We start from the raw sequence: 17,158 nt of genomic DNA, 5'->3' as shown, positions 1-17,158 counted from the left end.
ATATGCCTTTTCTCGGTCTGTAGAATCCCAGATGCAGTCCTGGTGGTACTTAGCCGCTTCTCTCTCTTGTGCCAAATTACAAACCTGGCATCTGTGGTTCCTCATCTTTTCCTAAAACCCAACTGTTCTTGTTCAAAGTGGGGTTCCACCATCCTCCTAGTTCTGACATCCAAGGCGCATTCAGTAGCTTCACCCCATGTGCCAATACCTCTATCCCTGAATAGTTTCCAGTCATTGATGTTTACCTTCTTATATACAGGCATCAGGATAGACTTGCACCAATCTCTGGGAATGTTCTTGTCTTGCCATATGGCTTTAACCACTCTGTTCATCCATTTTATGCCTCTCTTGCCCAAGGCTTTCACCAGATCCAGCACCACATCTCTCTGCCGTACTAGTCATTATCTGGCCTGCATGTCTCACCTATTCCTCCATTAAGTCAGGCTCAGGCACCACATTAGGATCACATGTTGGCAATTCTGCCTCATTTAAAAGACTATCAAAGGATTGTTTCCACCTTTCCTTCGCTTGTAAACACTTGTAAAGGATGAACAATACCATCCTCCATCCATTTGCCTCATTTTTTGCAGCGACATAGATCTTTTTGCAAGTCAGCTGTGGGTAGTTTACATGCTCAGCATACAGGAAATATAGGGCATTCTCTTCGGCCTTCTTCACTGCCTGTTGGCAGCTCACGGTGCTTCTTTGTATTTGCTTTTACTAGAAACCAACAGGTTCATTCCTTTCTCTTTACGTGCCATTTTCTTGTTTCAGTTGCTATCTGCACTTCATCAGTCCACCACTGCTCCTCTCTCTCCCTTGGTTTTCTCCATCTGTATCATCCACAAGCTTCTTTGATGCCACAATTCATGTTCTTTGGAGGTAGTTCCACTCTTCAGCCGATGCCAAATCTATTTCCGGATACTTATCCTGTAGTGCTTGCAAACGCTTCTCTGTGCACTTCCCCGTAACGTCTGTACTTTAATCCTGTTTCTTTTGACCTTAGTTCCCTCCTTGTCCAACACTCTGCTGCAGTCTTTGCCACAAGAGGTTTGTGCTGTAGCACTGCCATCTTGCCAGGTGTCACTTCGCAGTCCATAACTTAACTGAGATTTCCTCAACATTGTATTAATCTGGCTTTTGTTTCCACCACTGTCATATGTGATCAAATGGCTCACTGTCTTTTGGAACCATGTATTGGCTGTCATCCATTAATTAGCAATATCTAGTAACTTTCTTTCTCATTCATAGAGTTTAGGATGAAGTCTCCTAAGCACAGCTCATACCCCTTGTGGTTTTTGCCCACCTGCGTATTTGTTATATCACAGAACACCAACAGCAGCTCCTTCAGCATTGCTGTGTCTGCAAGTCTTGGAGAAACTCCCTTTCTCTACCACATTCTTGCTGAGATGCATACTTGTATCACAAATAGAGGGTGCTCTTTAACTTGGATTCATATAGTCTGTCACACTCAAAAAACTTCAACCATCCTTTTCCTCAGCTCTCCTCTAATTACCAGCCAGATTCCGTTATCACCCCTTTTGTCATTTACATAGGCAAAGTTATAATCGAAGCCCAACGCTTTCACTGTGTCCCCGTCCATCACATTTCCCATAGGCACAGAACATCAATCCCTCTCTACCATCATATCCGCTACTTCCACGCCTTTTACCAAACTGGATACATTCAGCCTTGCTGCTTTTATGATGTGGGATTTCTTTGGCTGCGCAGGTCACTGCTTTTCCTCAGACTCTTCTCTCTGACCACTGGTCTCGCCAACTCTCTGACAGCTCAGACACTGGCCGCTAGAAATCCTATTGGCCTGGGGCTGCCAGGTGATCTTCTGGCACAGGGCTGAGATGCCCTCTCGCCATTAGCAGTAGTCCCTGGTGGAGAAGCATACAGGCCAGTCTCACCCCTCCTCGTTAACAATATCTACCGCTGCCCTGCGTAACTCACCAAAAAGATGAGACTGTTTGCACTGACTTAGTCACCTCACCCCACAAAGAACTAGAGCGTTTTGGTTGATGTCCCGGACATACACCGCAGTGAGAGGGCCTTTCCCCCCGTTGAGTTAGGTACGTGCCCATTCTTCCTACTTCGTTGCCACAGACCCGGTGGATCACCTACAGGAGGCACCAGTGTCACTGCTGCCAAGCACGAAGCATCATTTACTCCACAAGGGGGGTTGAGATCAGAGTTTTCCTTCCAGTAAGTAGGCTGCCCTCCTGGGCAGAAGATCCCCACCTGCCCTGAACGGTCTGGTTATTTTGGGGGTTGGAGGGCCAGGTTGCCTAGTGACTGGAGCACTTCATTTCCGGCCCTCTGTTTGGTAAATGTGCCCCAGCCTTTAAGGTGGGGGGGGGGATTGTAGGGGGACCCAGACCCTCCCTCTCCACTAGGTCCCAGCCTGTGGACATCAACTCCCGACTAAGGATGCTCCCAGCATTGAGTCTACCTTCACTGCCCTGGGCTACTTCCTAAAACCATCCTTTAAGTTTGAGGCATGGCCCCTATAGTCCAAGTTCCTGTGGTGATTTGTCGCTACTAATGCCCCCTCGTGGACCTTGGGTGGCATCCTGTTGTGGTCCCATGTTCCTCCTGGTGGGGCAGATGTAAGTTTGGCGAGGTTGGAACCCCACAAGCTCTCTGGTTTTCTGTCACCCAGGTTTCTCTTAGGCAGGGAGCTCCCAGGCCTCTGTTTCCTTTGGCCAGAGGATGGTGCTTGGTTGCTGGTGGCTGGTGGCTGCCTTGACTGGTAGGCTAGTGATCCTTCCCCACCTACCTCTCCCAGCCCACAAAACAAATTGATTAAATAAAATACATATATAAACAAAAAGCCATTGTCCTGAAGAGTACAATGTAGAATTCAGACAAGACATAGTCGAGTGAAGGAGAGAACAAAGAAAATGTGGAGAAGGAGGACAGAGTTACATAAATAAGATCATAGGGTTCCACAGTTGGTTGATTAACAATTCTTGATGATTAATCTTTTAAATTTAATCAAATTGTTTCTTGTAAACATAATCTGTGCTAACACAGGGAACTCTGACTCCCTCTAGTGGCTGGACTGTTCACAGAGGTTTTAGCTCCGGCAGTAGAGCCTTATGGCTTTAGAGTCACATGGCTTTAGAGCCACAAGATTGATGTTCAAGTCCCACTGATGACAAAACCAGGGGCACTGTTGTATTGGCTTGTGGCAGAAATTAACAGGATTTGAACGCAGCAAGGATGATAGTTGGTGCATAAGTCTTTGGACAAGATCTTGCGCATGTAAGAGATTAGTGCTGACCAAGACAAATGTTCATGGGAGAAGGAGATAGAAAAAAAAAGGAGAGTGTTAATGGCATGGGGAAAGCATGAGGAGATGAGGTCAGAGAGGCGTGCTAGAGTTATATGGGGAATGCACAAGGAGACTAGTAGATAGGAACTGCAAGACACAATGTTGCCCATCTAGCTCTGAGAAGCGGAGCTAGGTTCTGTTTTGCCTCATGCATCAAGAAAGTGGTCAGGCAAATTCTCCTACTAGAGTCTTCATTAGAGACAGGAAGGAAACAGCTTGACATTTCAGATCCCAGATTAAACTTGCAGTGGTGGCAGTTAGGGAAAAAAAAAAAAAAATCCATCTTTTGATTTACAAATTGAGCAAATCTGAGCTGGAAGTCACTGAGGCAGAATCAATAGGGGACCCCAGAATACCATTTTTATAGTTTTTATTATTATTTATAGCTGCACTTTAATGGCATACTTAACGTAACATCATTTAAAGGATTCCATCTGAAAAGCATAGGAAAGATCACTGCATAACAAACAATTGGAGGAGAGGTAAAAAAGCAGAGCACATAGGACATGTGTACAGTGCAACATTCTGGGCCTGATTCAGCACTATCCTGCACCGTGTGCTGTGTTTACATGGGTGCGATGGGAGTGTAAAGGGAGTACAAAGTGCTACCAAATCAGATTGATAGAATTTTACACCCACTTTGCCCCTGCGTGAATTCCTGCACACAGCACATGCAATGGAGAACCAGGCCTTCTTTCTATATCCTAATGAATTCAGCAAGCTACCTTCTGCTCCCAGCATATAGTGCAACAAGCAAATTCCTAATTCTGCAATGCAATAATGCCTGTTACCGCATGTACTGAAGAGAAGCACTCCTACTGGCTTAGGACCTGATCCCACATTCATTATGTGATAGCAGCAAACCAGCCCAGCTTTTATCAACATATAGGTACATCTATAAGGTATCCATAGATCTATTCTCCAAGGACCACATTTGCCTGCACTGGTGAAAACAAGTGCAGCTCCAATAGGATCAAAGGAGTTGCACTTGCATACATCATTGAACTTAAAGTATTACACCCCAAATGAAATTCATTAACTTATCATGCACTTTCCTAAAGCCACTAGAAAGACTAACTGGCTGAGATACTGAAGCTCTCTTATTATAAACGAAAGTCCCTGGCTGTCCTAAACTCAAAGGCCAAAATCTAGTTCATTCTCTGTGCCAGATAAAACACAAGAAAAGCAAGGTTCCAATCTGTCCAAAAGACAAAAGCAAATAAGATAGTCAATCACAGCCAGTGTCCAAAGATCCAGAGTCCATATGAGCTGAAAATCTCTTTTTACTGTCAATGAATGTGCTAGCCTATGTAGCAGGATCTGAAAATAGTAGTGCACATCCGACTGAGACCAGAATTGCAAAGCTTGGACTCGGCTCAGCATTGATCTCAGAGTAACTCTATTCTAAAAGAGCCAACGTATCGTCCACAAAAATCTTTACTGCATAATCCTGATAAAAACCGACCTCTGTAACGGACGGTGCACATCACACTGAGTGTGCAGGCTTCACCCACTGAAGTTCAAACATCAGTCATTTTTGTCTTGGGCTTTGCCCTCTGGGACCAATATGCCATAAACTATCATATGTCAACTGCGGTAACTAGCAGAAACACCACATCGTTTTTGGGTGAAGAGGGAATTCTTTAGTGGTGTTTTTGGGATTCACTGGCACTATTAATAATTTGTCAGTTACATTTATGGGGATACATTCTGCTCTTAAGCACACCCACACAATTCCATTTAGGTCAGTCCACTAGCACGGGTGTCACCATTGATAAGAATCACTGAACTCATCAACAGTGAGAAATGGCTCCAGAGCAATGGGAAGATGGCATCATAGTTACAATAGCAAAGCCTGGTGACCTAAGTGATTGTAACAACTGGAGGGTGCTACACTCCTTTCTCCTTGCAGTATCCTCTTAAGCAGAATAGGGGAAGTGGTGGAGACAAAACTAGAGGGAAGAGCAGGCTAGATTTTGACCTGGAAGATCATGTATCAACCAGATTTCCCTCCTAAGAATGTTCTTTAAAGAGAGCATCCAATGGCAAAAAGCCACTCATCAAACTTCACAGATTTCAAGAAAGCATTTAACATCGCAATTCACTCTGGAACGACCTGAAGCGTAGTGGCATGCCAACAAATACAGTTATTATCAAGGCTTTCTACTAAGGGGCAGCTTGCACAGTTGAAGTAAAATGCGGCAGGCTTGAGCAAACAGTTCAAGAGACACTGGTGTCAAACAATGTATTCTCTCACCTTTACTGTCTGGCACTGGTATTGACTTCATTATGAGGAAAAAGTGTAGACAAATACAACACAGGCATCACATGGCTCAACAACAGAACAGTAGAAGATCTAGATTTTGCTGACAATATACTGGTTTTAACTGCTCAACCAACATGAAAGTAAAGACCAGAAAGCTTTATAGCATCACAGAAAAGACAGAGCTAATAATTTGTTAAGAAAAAACAAATCTAATGAAAATCCCAGCAACTCCCAACTCAAGCATTACATTAGAAGGCAAAGAAATACAAGCGGTAACTGAATTCACATACTTTGGCAGTAACATGCAAGCCGATAGGGATATCCAAAAGGAAATTAAGTAATGAACTAACAAAATGGCAGCTGTGTTGACCAGCTTAAACAAGATCTGGTCAAAAAAAAAATTCCAAAATGTAAAGATCAAAACGAGGACTCTTCAACTCAAATACTCACCAGCAACTACACACCACACCACAATCTCTGCAGCAAACCTCGTTGCCTACTCTGTCCCCATATCTACTCTGGTGACACCATCAGAGGACCCAACCACATCAGCCACACCATCAAGGGCTCATTCACCTGCACATCCACTAATGTGATATATGCCATCATGTGCCAGCAATGCCCCTCTGCCATGTACATTGGACAAACCGGACAGTCCCTCCGCAAAAGAATAAATGTACATAAGTTGGACATCAGGAATGGTAACATACATAAGCCAGTAAGTGAACACTTCAATCTCCCTGGCCATTCTATTACAGATTTAAAAGTCACTATCATTGAACAAAACAACTTCAGAAACAGACTTCAAAGAGAAACAGCAGAACTAAAATTCATTTGCAAATTTAACACCATTAATCTGGACTTGAATAGGGACTGGGAGTGGCTGGCTCATTACAGATGCAGCTTTTCCTCTCCTGGAATTGACACCTTCTCATCCATTATTGGGAGTGGACCACATCCACCCTGATTGAATTGGCCCTGTCAACACTGGTTCTCCACTTGCGAAGTAACTCCCTGCTCTCCATGTGTCAGTATATAATGCCTGCATCTGTAACTTTCACTCTATGCATCTGAAGAAGTGAGGTTTTTACCCATGAAAGCTTATGCCCAAATAAATCTGTTAGTCTTTAAGGTGCCACCAGACTCCTTGTTGTTTTTGTAGATACAGACTAACATGGCTACCCCCTGATACTCAACTCAAATGTTATTTCTACCTTAACATATAGATGTAAATGCTGGAAATCCAGCAGCCTTCAAAAGCAAATGGCTCAGGAAGTTACAAGGTATTAAATTGAATGAATTTATAACCAATGCCAAGATTTGTCAGAGTTCAAAAACCCCTCATCTCTAAAGAACGATCTCTAAAGTTATCCAGAAAAGAAGATGGAAAGATCTGGGACACCAATTAAGAATGAAGCCAGAACATCTGCCACGACAAGTGTGCCAGTGGGCAGCTGGAGGAACATGCAAAGGGCTCCAACAGAAAGAATCCCTCCATCAAACAAGACCCAGACAGGGAAAACTTATGGGACTTAACAGAGGACCTACTAAGAGTAGCCCAGGATAGACAAGGATGGCAGAGCCTTGTTCATGCCCTAAGCTACATCTCATGGCACAGGAAAGATTCAGATTCAGAACAGAGCAGAATTTTCTTCATTAACTTTAAAAGCCTAAACACTGGCTCAGGACAATTTGTTTTACTTACAATACGTAAAATTCCTCTTACATCTAATACAGGATATAACCTCATTTTTCTGATACATACTTCAATTTTTGGAGTTTGGGGTTTTACTTTCACACACAAAAATATAGAGAGGTGAAAAGACCCAGTTTGGTCAATTAAAAACAATGTTGCTTCACGATTGCTTTCTTTTTCACCTACATAATTCTGTGCCTATGCAGAAGGACGGTGAGGTTCAAAAGGGAGGGAAATCCAGCACAGAATACCAGATGGAGTTTATAAAAAGAAAGAACAAAAGAACGGGGAACAACTGGCTTCAAAAATGAAAATACATATAAAAGTCAAGCATTTCCAAGTTGTTAAGGAGGCGGTTTGTTTTAACAAAAGAAAAATAGGCTCCATCCATTTTTAAATACGGAGAGCAAGATATCCTTAGCTGGTTGAGTTCGCAATGCTCCACTGAAGTCAAAGGAGCTAACCTGGTCTGTATCTGCTGAGGATCTGGCTTATAAGTGTCTGAATACTGCAGTAAATCCAGACTTTACCATGTGTGACTGGGACTGAGGAGAAGGGTCTAGAATGTAGCATTAGTGAAATGACGACATGAACCTGGGATGGAGGCTCTGGAAAAAAGAAAAAAAAGAACCAAGAGGACAGGAAACAAAAGGGGGGAAAAGGCTTCAGGGAGAGCAAGAGGCAGTCTGAGGGCATCAGAAGACACATCAAGAAAAGAGGAAGTGGTGTCCATTCCCTGTAAGCAAACAGGGATTAAAGGTAAAACCCTGACCTCATTGAAGTCAATGGAAAAAACTCCTAGACAGCAAGAATTGCCAATCAGTTTAATGGGGCAAATCAGTTAAGAAAAACAATATTTAAAAGGAAGACAATTGATCAACAGGAAGGGAAACATTTTTCTTGCAAAGAAAGAGTTTTTAGGTTAAAAAGTAGAGTTATGTAACTACAGGACAAGGTCAGTTCTGTTTAATAAACAGTGGTCACTTTGACCTTTTAGAGCTACCTGTTTAGGGCTTGATTGTCAACCAGCTTCCATATGGCCTTCATTTGTGCACCCACAAATAGGGGGGCCAGAGCTGTTGCTCCCACAACTAATGGTAGGTAGGGATGGGAGTTTGGGCCTAACTCTGCTCCCACTGAAATCAACCAGGTGAAACTTTACTTCAGTGAGAGCAGAGCGAGGCCAATGCTGAGAGCTTTGGAAAATTCCACGCAAGAAGTTAATTAATATTTGCATCCACAGTGAGTTCGGAGGACAACTATACAACACACACCCTACCTGCGAAAGCAGAGTTCCTTTTGGAAAACTTGGGCCTTAAACTCAGCAAGAGGACACGGACACAAAGATCTCCCTGACTACTGTCCTCAAGGAGATACCCCCTCCCCGAGATATGCCGCTCCCCCAGTTCTGAGAAAGATTGTGCTCTCATGTGTGTCTGGCACAGTGTCATCTTAACTTTAGTATTTGTATTAGGACAGCCAGAAGCCAGAAACTGAGCTGCCCATCGTGCTAAGCATTGTACAGATCAGCGGGCGGGATTGAACCTGGGACTTCTGGAGCTTAGTGCATGAGCTGAAAGCCAACTGGCTCGTAGCTAAGGCTGTAGAGCAGACTCAATCTCTCGGTCTCTAAGTCAGTGGTCGCCAACCGGTCAATTGTGATCTCCGGTGGCGCAACGTGGCTGCCACTAAGGCAGGCTCCCTGCCTCCCCCGGTCCCACTCCCAGAAACGTCCAGCCACTCCCGCTGCTCCTGCCTGCAAGCACCACCCCCGCAGCGCCCATTGGCCAGGAGAGCTGTGGGGGCGGTGCACAGAGCCATGTGCCCCCTGCCCCCAGGGGCACGTTGGCCCCTTCCAATGAGAGTGGTGTGGGGCTGGGGTAGGCAAGGAGCCTGCCTTAGCCTAGCTGCGCCCGCTGCCGACCGGGAGCTGCCAGAGGTAAATGCTGCCCAGCGGGAGGATGCACCCCAACCCCCAGCCCTGAGCCCCCTCCTGGAGCCAGCACCCCATACCCGCTCCTGTACCCCAAACCCCCTGCTGCACCCCAAACCCCCAGGTTTAACTAGTATAAAATGTAGTGAGAGGTTTTTGGGGTGATATTCCACAAGTTATTTCACTTGGAACAAATGACCATCTGAGGGTAATCACTTCTGGTCACTTACAAATCTTTTCTATGGCACCGCTAACTTGGTCTCCCAATTAAAAGAGAATATTGGATTTCCTTTGAAATGCTCTCTTGATTCTGTGGTCAGAGTCCCGGGCTTTGTTTGCTTATTCCCAAAGCATATCCCTTTCAGTCTAGCCCAAACTGGTACAGTCTTGGAACTACTCTTTTTTCCCTGTCTAAAACCAATGGTTCCCTAATGAAGTTAACATAATGCAAAATGGTCCTTTATTGGATTAAGCTAGCATTCTTCTAAGCAGCACTCCCCCAGAAAATAACTAACGGGCATAAGAAGTCAGCTTGATTGTGGATATTTATCCTGTTTAAACTACAGGCTCTGATGTTCTTTCCTATTAGAATCTTTAATCAACCTTTTACCCTATTGCTCAGAAGAATAAAGTGCTCGGAGTGTTCTTTATCTGTCCATGATGTTAGGCTGTTTTGTCAGAAAAGCTGCATCAACAGTTTTCCATCCTACTCGGCCTCTCTGCCACAGTCCTTGAGGCGAGATCACATGTCTTCGTCCAATGACAAATGCTTTAAAAAAATAAATAAAAAGGCAGAACTAGCCTTTTCCCTTTATAAAACCTACCCATAACAGAACACAAGGGGAAAAAAATCTATTACCATATTCCATCAATAACCGGGACATGGTGACTAACATTCTCTTGACGTCTAGCATTTTCAGATGACTTACTGTGTGTGACAAAAATCTACTGAAGTTCAGAAGTGTGGCTAGTCTGGGATGTATTTTTATAGTATCCCTCTCTCTTTTGCAGGATCAATAATACATATCTAATGTATATTCTTAACATACTCCACAACTACACCCACCGGGTATGTTACACAAAAATAGATTAAAATAATATTTAAGTTCCATGGTCACATTCTCAGCTGATGTAAGCTAGCAGAGCTCTGCTGAAGTCGATGGAGCTCTGCCAGTTTACACCAAGAGAAAATTTGGCCCCCCGCATCACCATGGAAAGTAAGGAAATCTGGAGTTAAATTAAAAGATTAGGACTGATTCTGCTCTCACTTCTACCAAGGAGAATCAAAAATAACACCGTGGACGTCAATGGAGTTACACTGGAGTCTGATCACAATCATGCCCTTTGTGCCTAACTCCTCATTTGGGGGTGAAATTCCAACCCTGTGCAACACAAGTCCCCATAGAAGTCCTAGGTAACAGTGTCTAGGCAGTGCAGCTCATGTGGTAAACAATGTTACCCACTGCCCAAAGCCTATAAGCAATGTAGTACTCAGACATGGTGGGATGGGTTAAAATGATAGACCTACAGGCAAAACTCCATATTTCCATGCTTTTGTGGGCCAAATTCTGCCACCATTCACACACCTGGGAACTCTCCATCAATGGCATTGCACCCCAGGTGTAGCTTAGAGAAGACTTTCCTTGAAATCACATCTCATTTGATTAATTTATGACTGAACCCTGCACTCTCCTACTCCGGGTTAGATTCTACCCTGAGGTCAGTGAGGTTACTTCTTATTCACTTTGCAGTAAATGAGAACAAAACCTCAGTACAAAAACTCCATAAACCCTTCTGCAAGGAAGTCAATAGGAATGTTGCTTGAGTAAAGACTGCAGGATTGGCCCTTAGATCTGATGTTTTTTTAAAGACATTGTGAATGTCACATTTGCTTGTTTCTTTGTTCAGGGGAGCAGGCTGAAATTTAATTATGGAAATATTGGAGAGCTGAAAACTTCTAAAACATACAAGGCTGGGTTGAAATTTATACTGAAGGACCTAATGTAAATGAGAAATAGGCCACAGGATTCAGCCAGTAATTGGCACCATTAATGTTTAGATTTTAATCCTATAAAACCTCTACTGTCTATGCTGTAAATAGGTATTTAGAGATTTTTCCACAAACACCTATTTATCGGATAGATCGCACAATTAGCATCTGCGGTGAAGAGGTCATTCTGTACTTTAAAATATTTGTTTGCATTATTTAATATTGAGCCATACTTGGGAACTTTATAATATGTATATCAGGCCATCCCAACTTTTGCAAATGCAAAAAAGTCGAGATTCAGCTGCATTTCAGGATGCTTATTTCACACTTCGAACACAAACATAATGGAGAAGAGTGGATTTTAATTTTTTTTTTTTAAATAGTTTGTTTTTTTAAGGAGAATTTGAAGTGTGACTATTTGGGGGCAGCTGACTTGCATTGACTCAGAGATTGTACCTCACTGCGATAATCTAACCTGACCTGCAGAACATAGGCCAGAGAATTTCACCCAGCAATTCCTGCATCTAATCTAGAAATATCAGGTCAAAACTGACCTTTTAAAAAAGACAGACAATCTCCATTTGAAGACTCCAAGCGATATTATCCCCTTTGTAATCTGTTCCAGTGCTTAGCTACCCATTGCAGCTATGCATTGCACTTTACTGCACGACTCAAAAACAGTGGAGTAGAAATGTATTTCCCCTGGAGCCCCACTGAAGTTGGGATATTTGTGGAGTAAGGTGCTACTTCGTGTGACTAAAGGGATCAGAGTCTGGCTATTAATAGGCAGGTGCAGTACAAAGCACAGATTGCACAGCATTGTTTTTGCATACGTTCAGGCTCCCATTGACAATGGATTGTAGTGGCTCAGAAAGTGCAGTTACGTCTGTCATGTCATTAATATAGTACACCAAGAGTCCCTGATATTCTGTATTTAGCAGAACAGTCTGCAAGGGCACCGCAGAAACTCACAACGATCCATCTGTTTCGGGGATGTCTCATCATATACTTCCATTTGGATTTCTTAAAAGACGCAAAATGTGCAGTAAGAGCGAGGCACAAGGCACGTGGCACGTTTCCTTTTCCCTCACCATAATCCCTATTAAACCTCACTCTGAGCTTGATTTTGGTTGTGCTGTAACAATGCTTCCTTGGCAGTTATAAAGCACTGCACAAGGATCTTTATCACACCAGTTATTAATGAAACATCATGAAAATTAAAGCACATCTGTTGTCTACTGTGACTAGTGTTGGGTTGTACATAGGATCCACTGGTTGGGTTTTAGTATTTTAAAATATTAACCTGGCCAGATGTTCAAGAAAGCTCAGTTTCCATTTAGGCCCCAATTCAACCAAGCATTTAAGCACACTGGCTTACCGGATTCACCCCACCAGAGAATCTGCCCTAAATGTTTCCCGGAGGTTAAAAAAAAAAAAAAAAATGTATTTAGGTTAAAACTGTATTTTGTCTCTTTATTTTTATTTATGTTTTTATCATAGAAAAAAAGAATTGGGAAATGTTCATTTGCATTTTTAATGCATTATCTGTGCTAGAACTAAAAGGAATTTTTGGTGAAAAATATCAGCGGTTTTCAAGTTGCAACTTAAATCTCGTTGCTTTATTTTGATACTTTAAAAAAAATGTTTACACTCCATAGAAATCAAACATCAGTGTTTATAATAGGCTGATAATGGGTTATAGTGTACCAATTTAGAGTAATCAGCTATAATGTAGAAACAAAGGATGTAACACTCCCTGAAAGCTGCTGTCACTCAAAGAAGTACTGGGACAGATTTTGATCTTGTATGCATCTGGAGTAATTCCACTGACTTTAATGGAGTGACACTGCTGTAGGGAGATCAGATTCTGACCCATTAGGCTTTCACATCGCGCAATGGAGGAATAAATGCAGGGAGCATGAAATATGTACCCCACAAGAACACCCAAATAAAGTGAACGACGCTGTTCAGAAAAATTAAAAGCACCCCCCTAGTTCCAAGCACTTCTTTCGATTCTGCACAAACATCCCCCCAGGCGGGAAATGGAACCGGAAACCAGGAAATTCACAAGGTAGCCTTGAGTTGATCAGTAGCTATTTTTCCATTCCCCCCCCCCCCCCCCTCCTTCGCTGGATCCCGTCAATCTTTTTTTCTTGCAAAGCACATTCCTTGGAGCGAGATTCTCCCCTGCCAGAATCATGTCTCTCCTTGACGCGAATGCCCGGTCCCCAGGCGAGCCCGGTGTGTGCACAAACAACTTGGCCAGGAGGAGATCTTCAATTGTTATTTTTCTAAGGAAGCAGAGTTCACACGCCTGGGGTTACTCGCGGTCAGTTCTAGCTAGTCTGTTCGGGCTTTCCTGCCTCAGCAAGCCCCGCTTGAGGCTCCGTCTGAGAAAGCAGTGGGGGGGCGGGGGGGCAAAGCAGTGCTTGGGCAAAGAGGGACCGGGCCGCCCAGAGGATTCAGGGGGCCCGGGGCAAAGCAATGTCAGGGCCCCTTCCATAAAAAGAGTTGCAATTCAGGGCCCGGAGCAAATTGCCCCACTTGCCACCCCCCCCCCCCCGGGCGGCCCTGAGAGGGGTCCCCCTGTCCCAGGCAGGCTGGCGCTGGTTAGCGATGGCTCGAGCGGGCGATGAAAGCAGAGGACGGGCAGAACCGGGGCACGGGTGTCAGGGGCTAGACGTGAACACGTCCAGGGGAGGCGGGGGAGCAGGGCAAGGGGCAAGCCCCAAAGGAGCGTGTCCCGTGCGGGGGGAGACGGGGGCGGCTGCCCCAGGACGGGGGGAGGTGAGCGGAGCGAACAAAGCTGGAGAAGCGCCGCTCCAGACACAGCCCAGCCCCTTGCGGGCCGCGGGGCACAGGGCGGGCGGAGACCCCCACTTCGAACAGACACCCCCCACCCCGGACAGCCAGCGCCAGCTGAGCCCTACCTGGGTGCCGCTGCGGTCTCCCCGCTGCGCGGAGCCCCGGCCCCGTGCGCGCAGCAGTGCGGTGAGCTGCGCTGCGCGGCCGCCCGGGCGCTGCTGCAAGACGAGGGGCTCGAACCCGCCGCTCCTTTTATAGCTGCCCCGGCAGCGCCGCGCGGGGAGGTTATTATCGGTCAACCACGGCTCCCGGCTGCTGCTGTTTATGTCGCGCTGTCACTCACACGCAGCACGTGGCGACCCGGCCCGCCTCTTAAAAGGGCGATGCGCGCCACCGGGGTCCGGTCCGCGTACCCGGGCACCTGGGGTTGCGAGCCCATGGGCGGCCAGGGACGGGGTGTGTCTGGGGCTCGGCTCCTGGCATACCGGGCTGTTTCAAAGGGTCCCTTGACAGCTCCTGTCCCCTGGGCCAGCTGGGCTCTCCTCCCTGCTCCAGGCATTGCAACCTCTGGGGTTCCCTGTGGGCACTCAACCCCCGCTCTGCCCAAGGCGCTACCCCCACTCCACCACTTCCCCCAAGGACCCACCCCACCCTGCCTCCTCCTGCCCCAGCTACACACCCGCCCTGCCTCTTCTCGCCACCTTTCGCCCCCTTCCCTCCCTCGCCTCTTCCTGCCCTTGCGCCTCCCTCTCCCCCCAGCGCCTCCTGCCTGCTGCTGAACAGCTGGTCGGCGGCAGGACGGAGGCGCTGGGGGAAGGGGAGGAGGTTTTTTTCCATGGGTGCTCCGGCCCCGGACCACCCGCTGTGTCAGCGCCTATGGTCCCAGCACCACTCCGGCTTGGCCCAGCCATCAGGACGATGGGAGTCTGGGTAGGCCAAACCTGCAGGAGTGGCACTGCGAGCCCATGAGCCAGGTCACAACTCCGCTCAGACAGGTTGCAAGGCCCAGAGCAGAGAGCCGAGCCCAGCCAGCCCTGCAGGATAGGAGCTGCCGCTATGGGGTGTATGCCAGGCAGAGCCCACCCTCCTGGGATGCAGGACCTAACTGAAACCACCCCAGGGCCTTCCACCCCCAGACTATTTACTAGGTCACAACAGGCTATAAACATTTACAAATGAGTCCTGTGCCCCAAAAGGTTGAGACTCACTGTTCTAGCAAAGCGACTAGGCCTCACTGGGTGAGTTTCTCTCACTGGGCCGTGTTATGGTGGTCAAAATGGCCCCTTCTGCCTTAAAATCCATCTCTATTCCCTGTCCTCCATGAACAAGGCAAGGGATAACACCTCTGGATACCTGTGTGTGTCTTACAGGCGTTGTGAGAAAGCTGGGGGGGGCTTTGAATATGAGCAAATGAGACACTAGTATCCAAGGGATCTTCATATTAATTGGGCATATTCAGGCAACTGCCAGCTATTTTATAAAGTCTGTAAACTTGGATGTGTTATAAAGTTGAGGATGAATGGTTATTTATACAATCATTCATGCCAGAAGTTAGTTGATGTAAGCACGGTCTGAATGAATTCTCCCCCAACAGCTAGCTGGGATGGGGAGAGACTTCAGGAGCAAACTGTATGTACATGAACACACCTACTCTGCTTAGATATCCAGCAGATAGAGCAGTGTGCTGCTCAAAGTGCTCAACTTTGGCTGGTGTTGGATTACAAATCACTTTAGTACTGAATGCAGGGGGAGTGAAATGCTGTTATCAGTGTTGTTGTCATTATTATAAGAATAAAGGGAAGCAGAACGGTGCTTAACCTGTCCCAAATGAGGTGGTTGCCCTCAGCTGAAAGGACCTCATTAAGCCAGGGGCTCCAATGCCAGAGGCCTAGGAAAGGTAGGCAGGCAGAGAATGGGTTGGGTCATGCTGCCTACTCAGAAGGTGTGGATTGTCCTTAAGTGTCTCAGGCTGGTTTAACTTGTTCTTCCCCACTATTCAAAGAAAGAACTAAATAGGCTTTATTAGGAGCCTCTTTGTTATTTTTAATGTTCACTCAGAGCTGAAATCACATGTGGTGGGACCCAGTCTGCAAAGAGCTAAAAATCGCAAAGAGACCGACCTGAAGAGGCCCCAGCAGAGAGGTAGGTAGCAGCAGAAGGTGGCTGATGGGCAGCTACCACCTCTGGCGGCAGGAGCGGCTGGCCAGAGCAAGCCAGGTGTCTTCTTCCCCAGGTGGGAGGTGAATGCACAGAGATGCACCTCTGAACCCTGGGTCCTCACTGACCAAGGACAATCACTGTGAGTGGGTATGGTTGGGGTGAAAGTGGGCCGGTATGGGCCGGTATGGCATACCGGTAAGCAGCCCGTACCGGCCCGTACTCAGCTGACGTTAACATGCTGCCACAGCAAAGGACCTTCCTTAAAGCGCTGCCGTGGCAGCACTTTAATGTCATTGCCCCTCCCCCCCCCCCGGGCTGCCGTCACCGGGGGGCAAAAGGGGCAGCTGCCCCAGGGCCGGTGATTTAAAAGGGCCCAGGGCTTCTGGCTGCTGCTACCGCGACAGCCGCTGGAACCCCAGGTGGCATGGGCCAGGCAGCGCAGATGGGCTGGGCGAGGCTGATCCCCAGCCCCGTGCCTTCCACCTTCGGCCCCCATACAGGTAAGTGTTTAATATTACTTTCACCCCTGGGTATGGTGAAGGAGAAGAGGGGGGCACAGTAAAGGAACTGTTAATTGTAGAACTCAAGAACAGGAGGCAGAAGGCTCTGCCCCACACACTCTGGGGTGGGCATCCAGCTCACAGGTTTATGTTTATGAATCCTGCTTGTGACATTTTCCCCAATTAATGTCGGGTGACTTCTCTCCTTTCATTAAAAGTTTCTTTTCTACACTCAGACTCTGTGCTTGCGAGAGGGGAAGTATTGCCTGTCAGAGGTGCCGAGGGGTGGTGTCAAGTATCAGAGGGGTAGCCATGTTAGTCTGAATCTGTAAAAAGCAACAGAGGGTCCTGTGGCACCTTTGAGACAAACAGAAGTATTGGGAGCATAAGCTTTCGTGGGTAAGAACCTCACTTCTTCAGATGCAAGTAATGGAAATTTCCAGAGGCAGGTATAAATCAGGGGGG

General features: G+C 46.4%; 1 protein-coding gene across 2 annotated transcripts in view; it reads right to left on the bottom strand.

The window, feature by feature from the left end:
- Positions 1–14,244, bottom strand: part of ABCA1 (ATP binding cassette subfamily A member 1) — a 128,630-nt gene extending 114,386 nt beyond the window's left edge. For both annotated transcript variants that reach the window (XM_054031636.1, XM_054031639.1), the window contains exon 1: positions 14,159–14,244. The gene's annotated coding sequence lies outside the window, so the exon portion shown is untranslated. The remainder of the gene's footprint in view (positions 1–14,158) is intronic.
- Positions 14,245–17,158: the final 2,914 nt, after the last annotated feature.

Source organism: Malaclemys terrapin, chromosome 6 (genome assembly GCF_027887155.1).
Source record: "Malaclemys terrapin pileata isolate rMalTer1 chromosome 6, rMalTer1.hap1, whole genome shotgun sequence".
Lineage (NCBI taxonomy): Eukaryota > Metazoa > Chordata > Testudines > Emydidae > Malaclemys > Malaclemys terrapin.
Note: the sequence above shows the minus strand (reverse complement) of the source record. Positions and strands in the feature narration are given on the sequence as shown.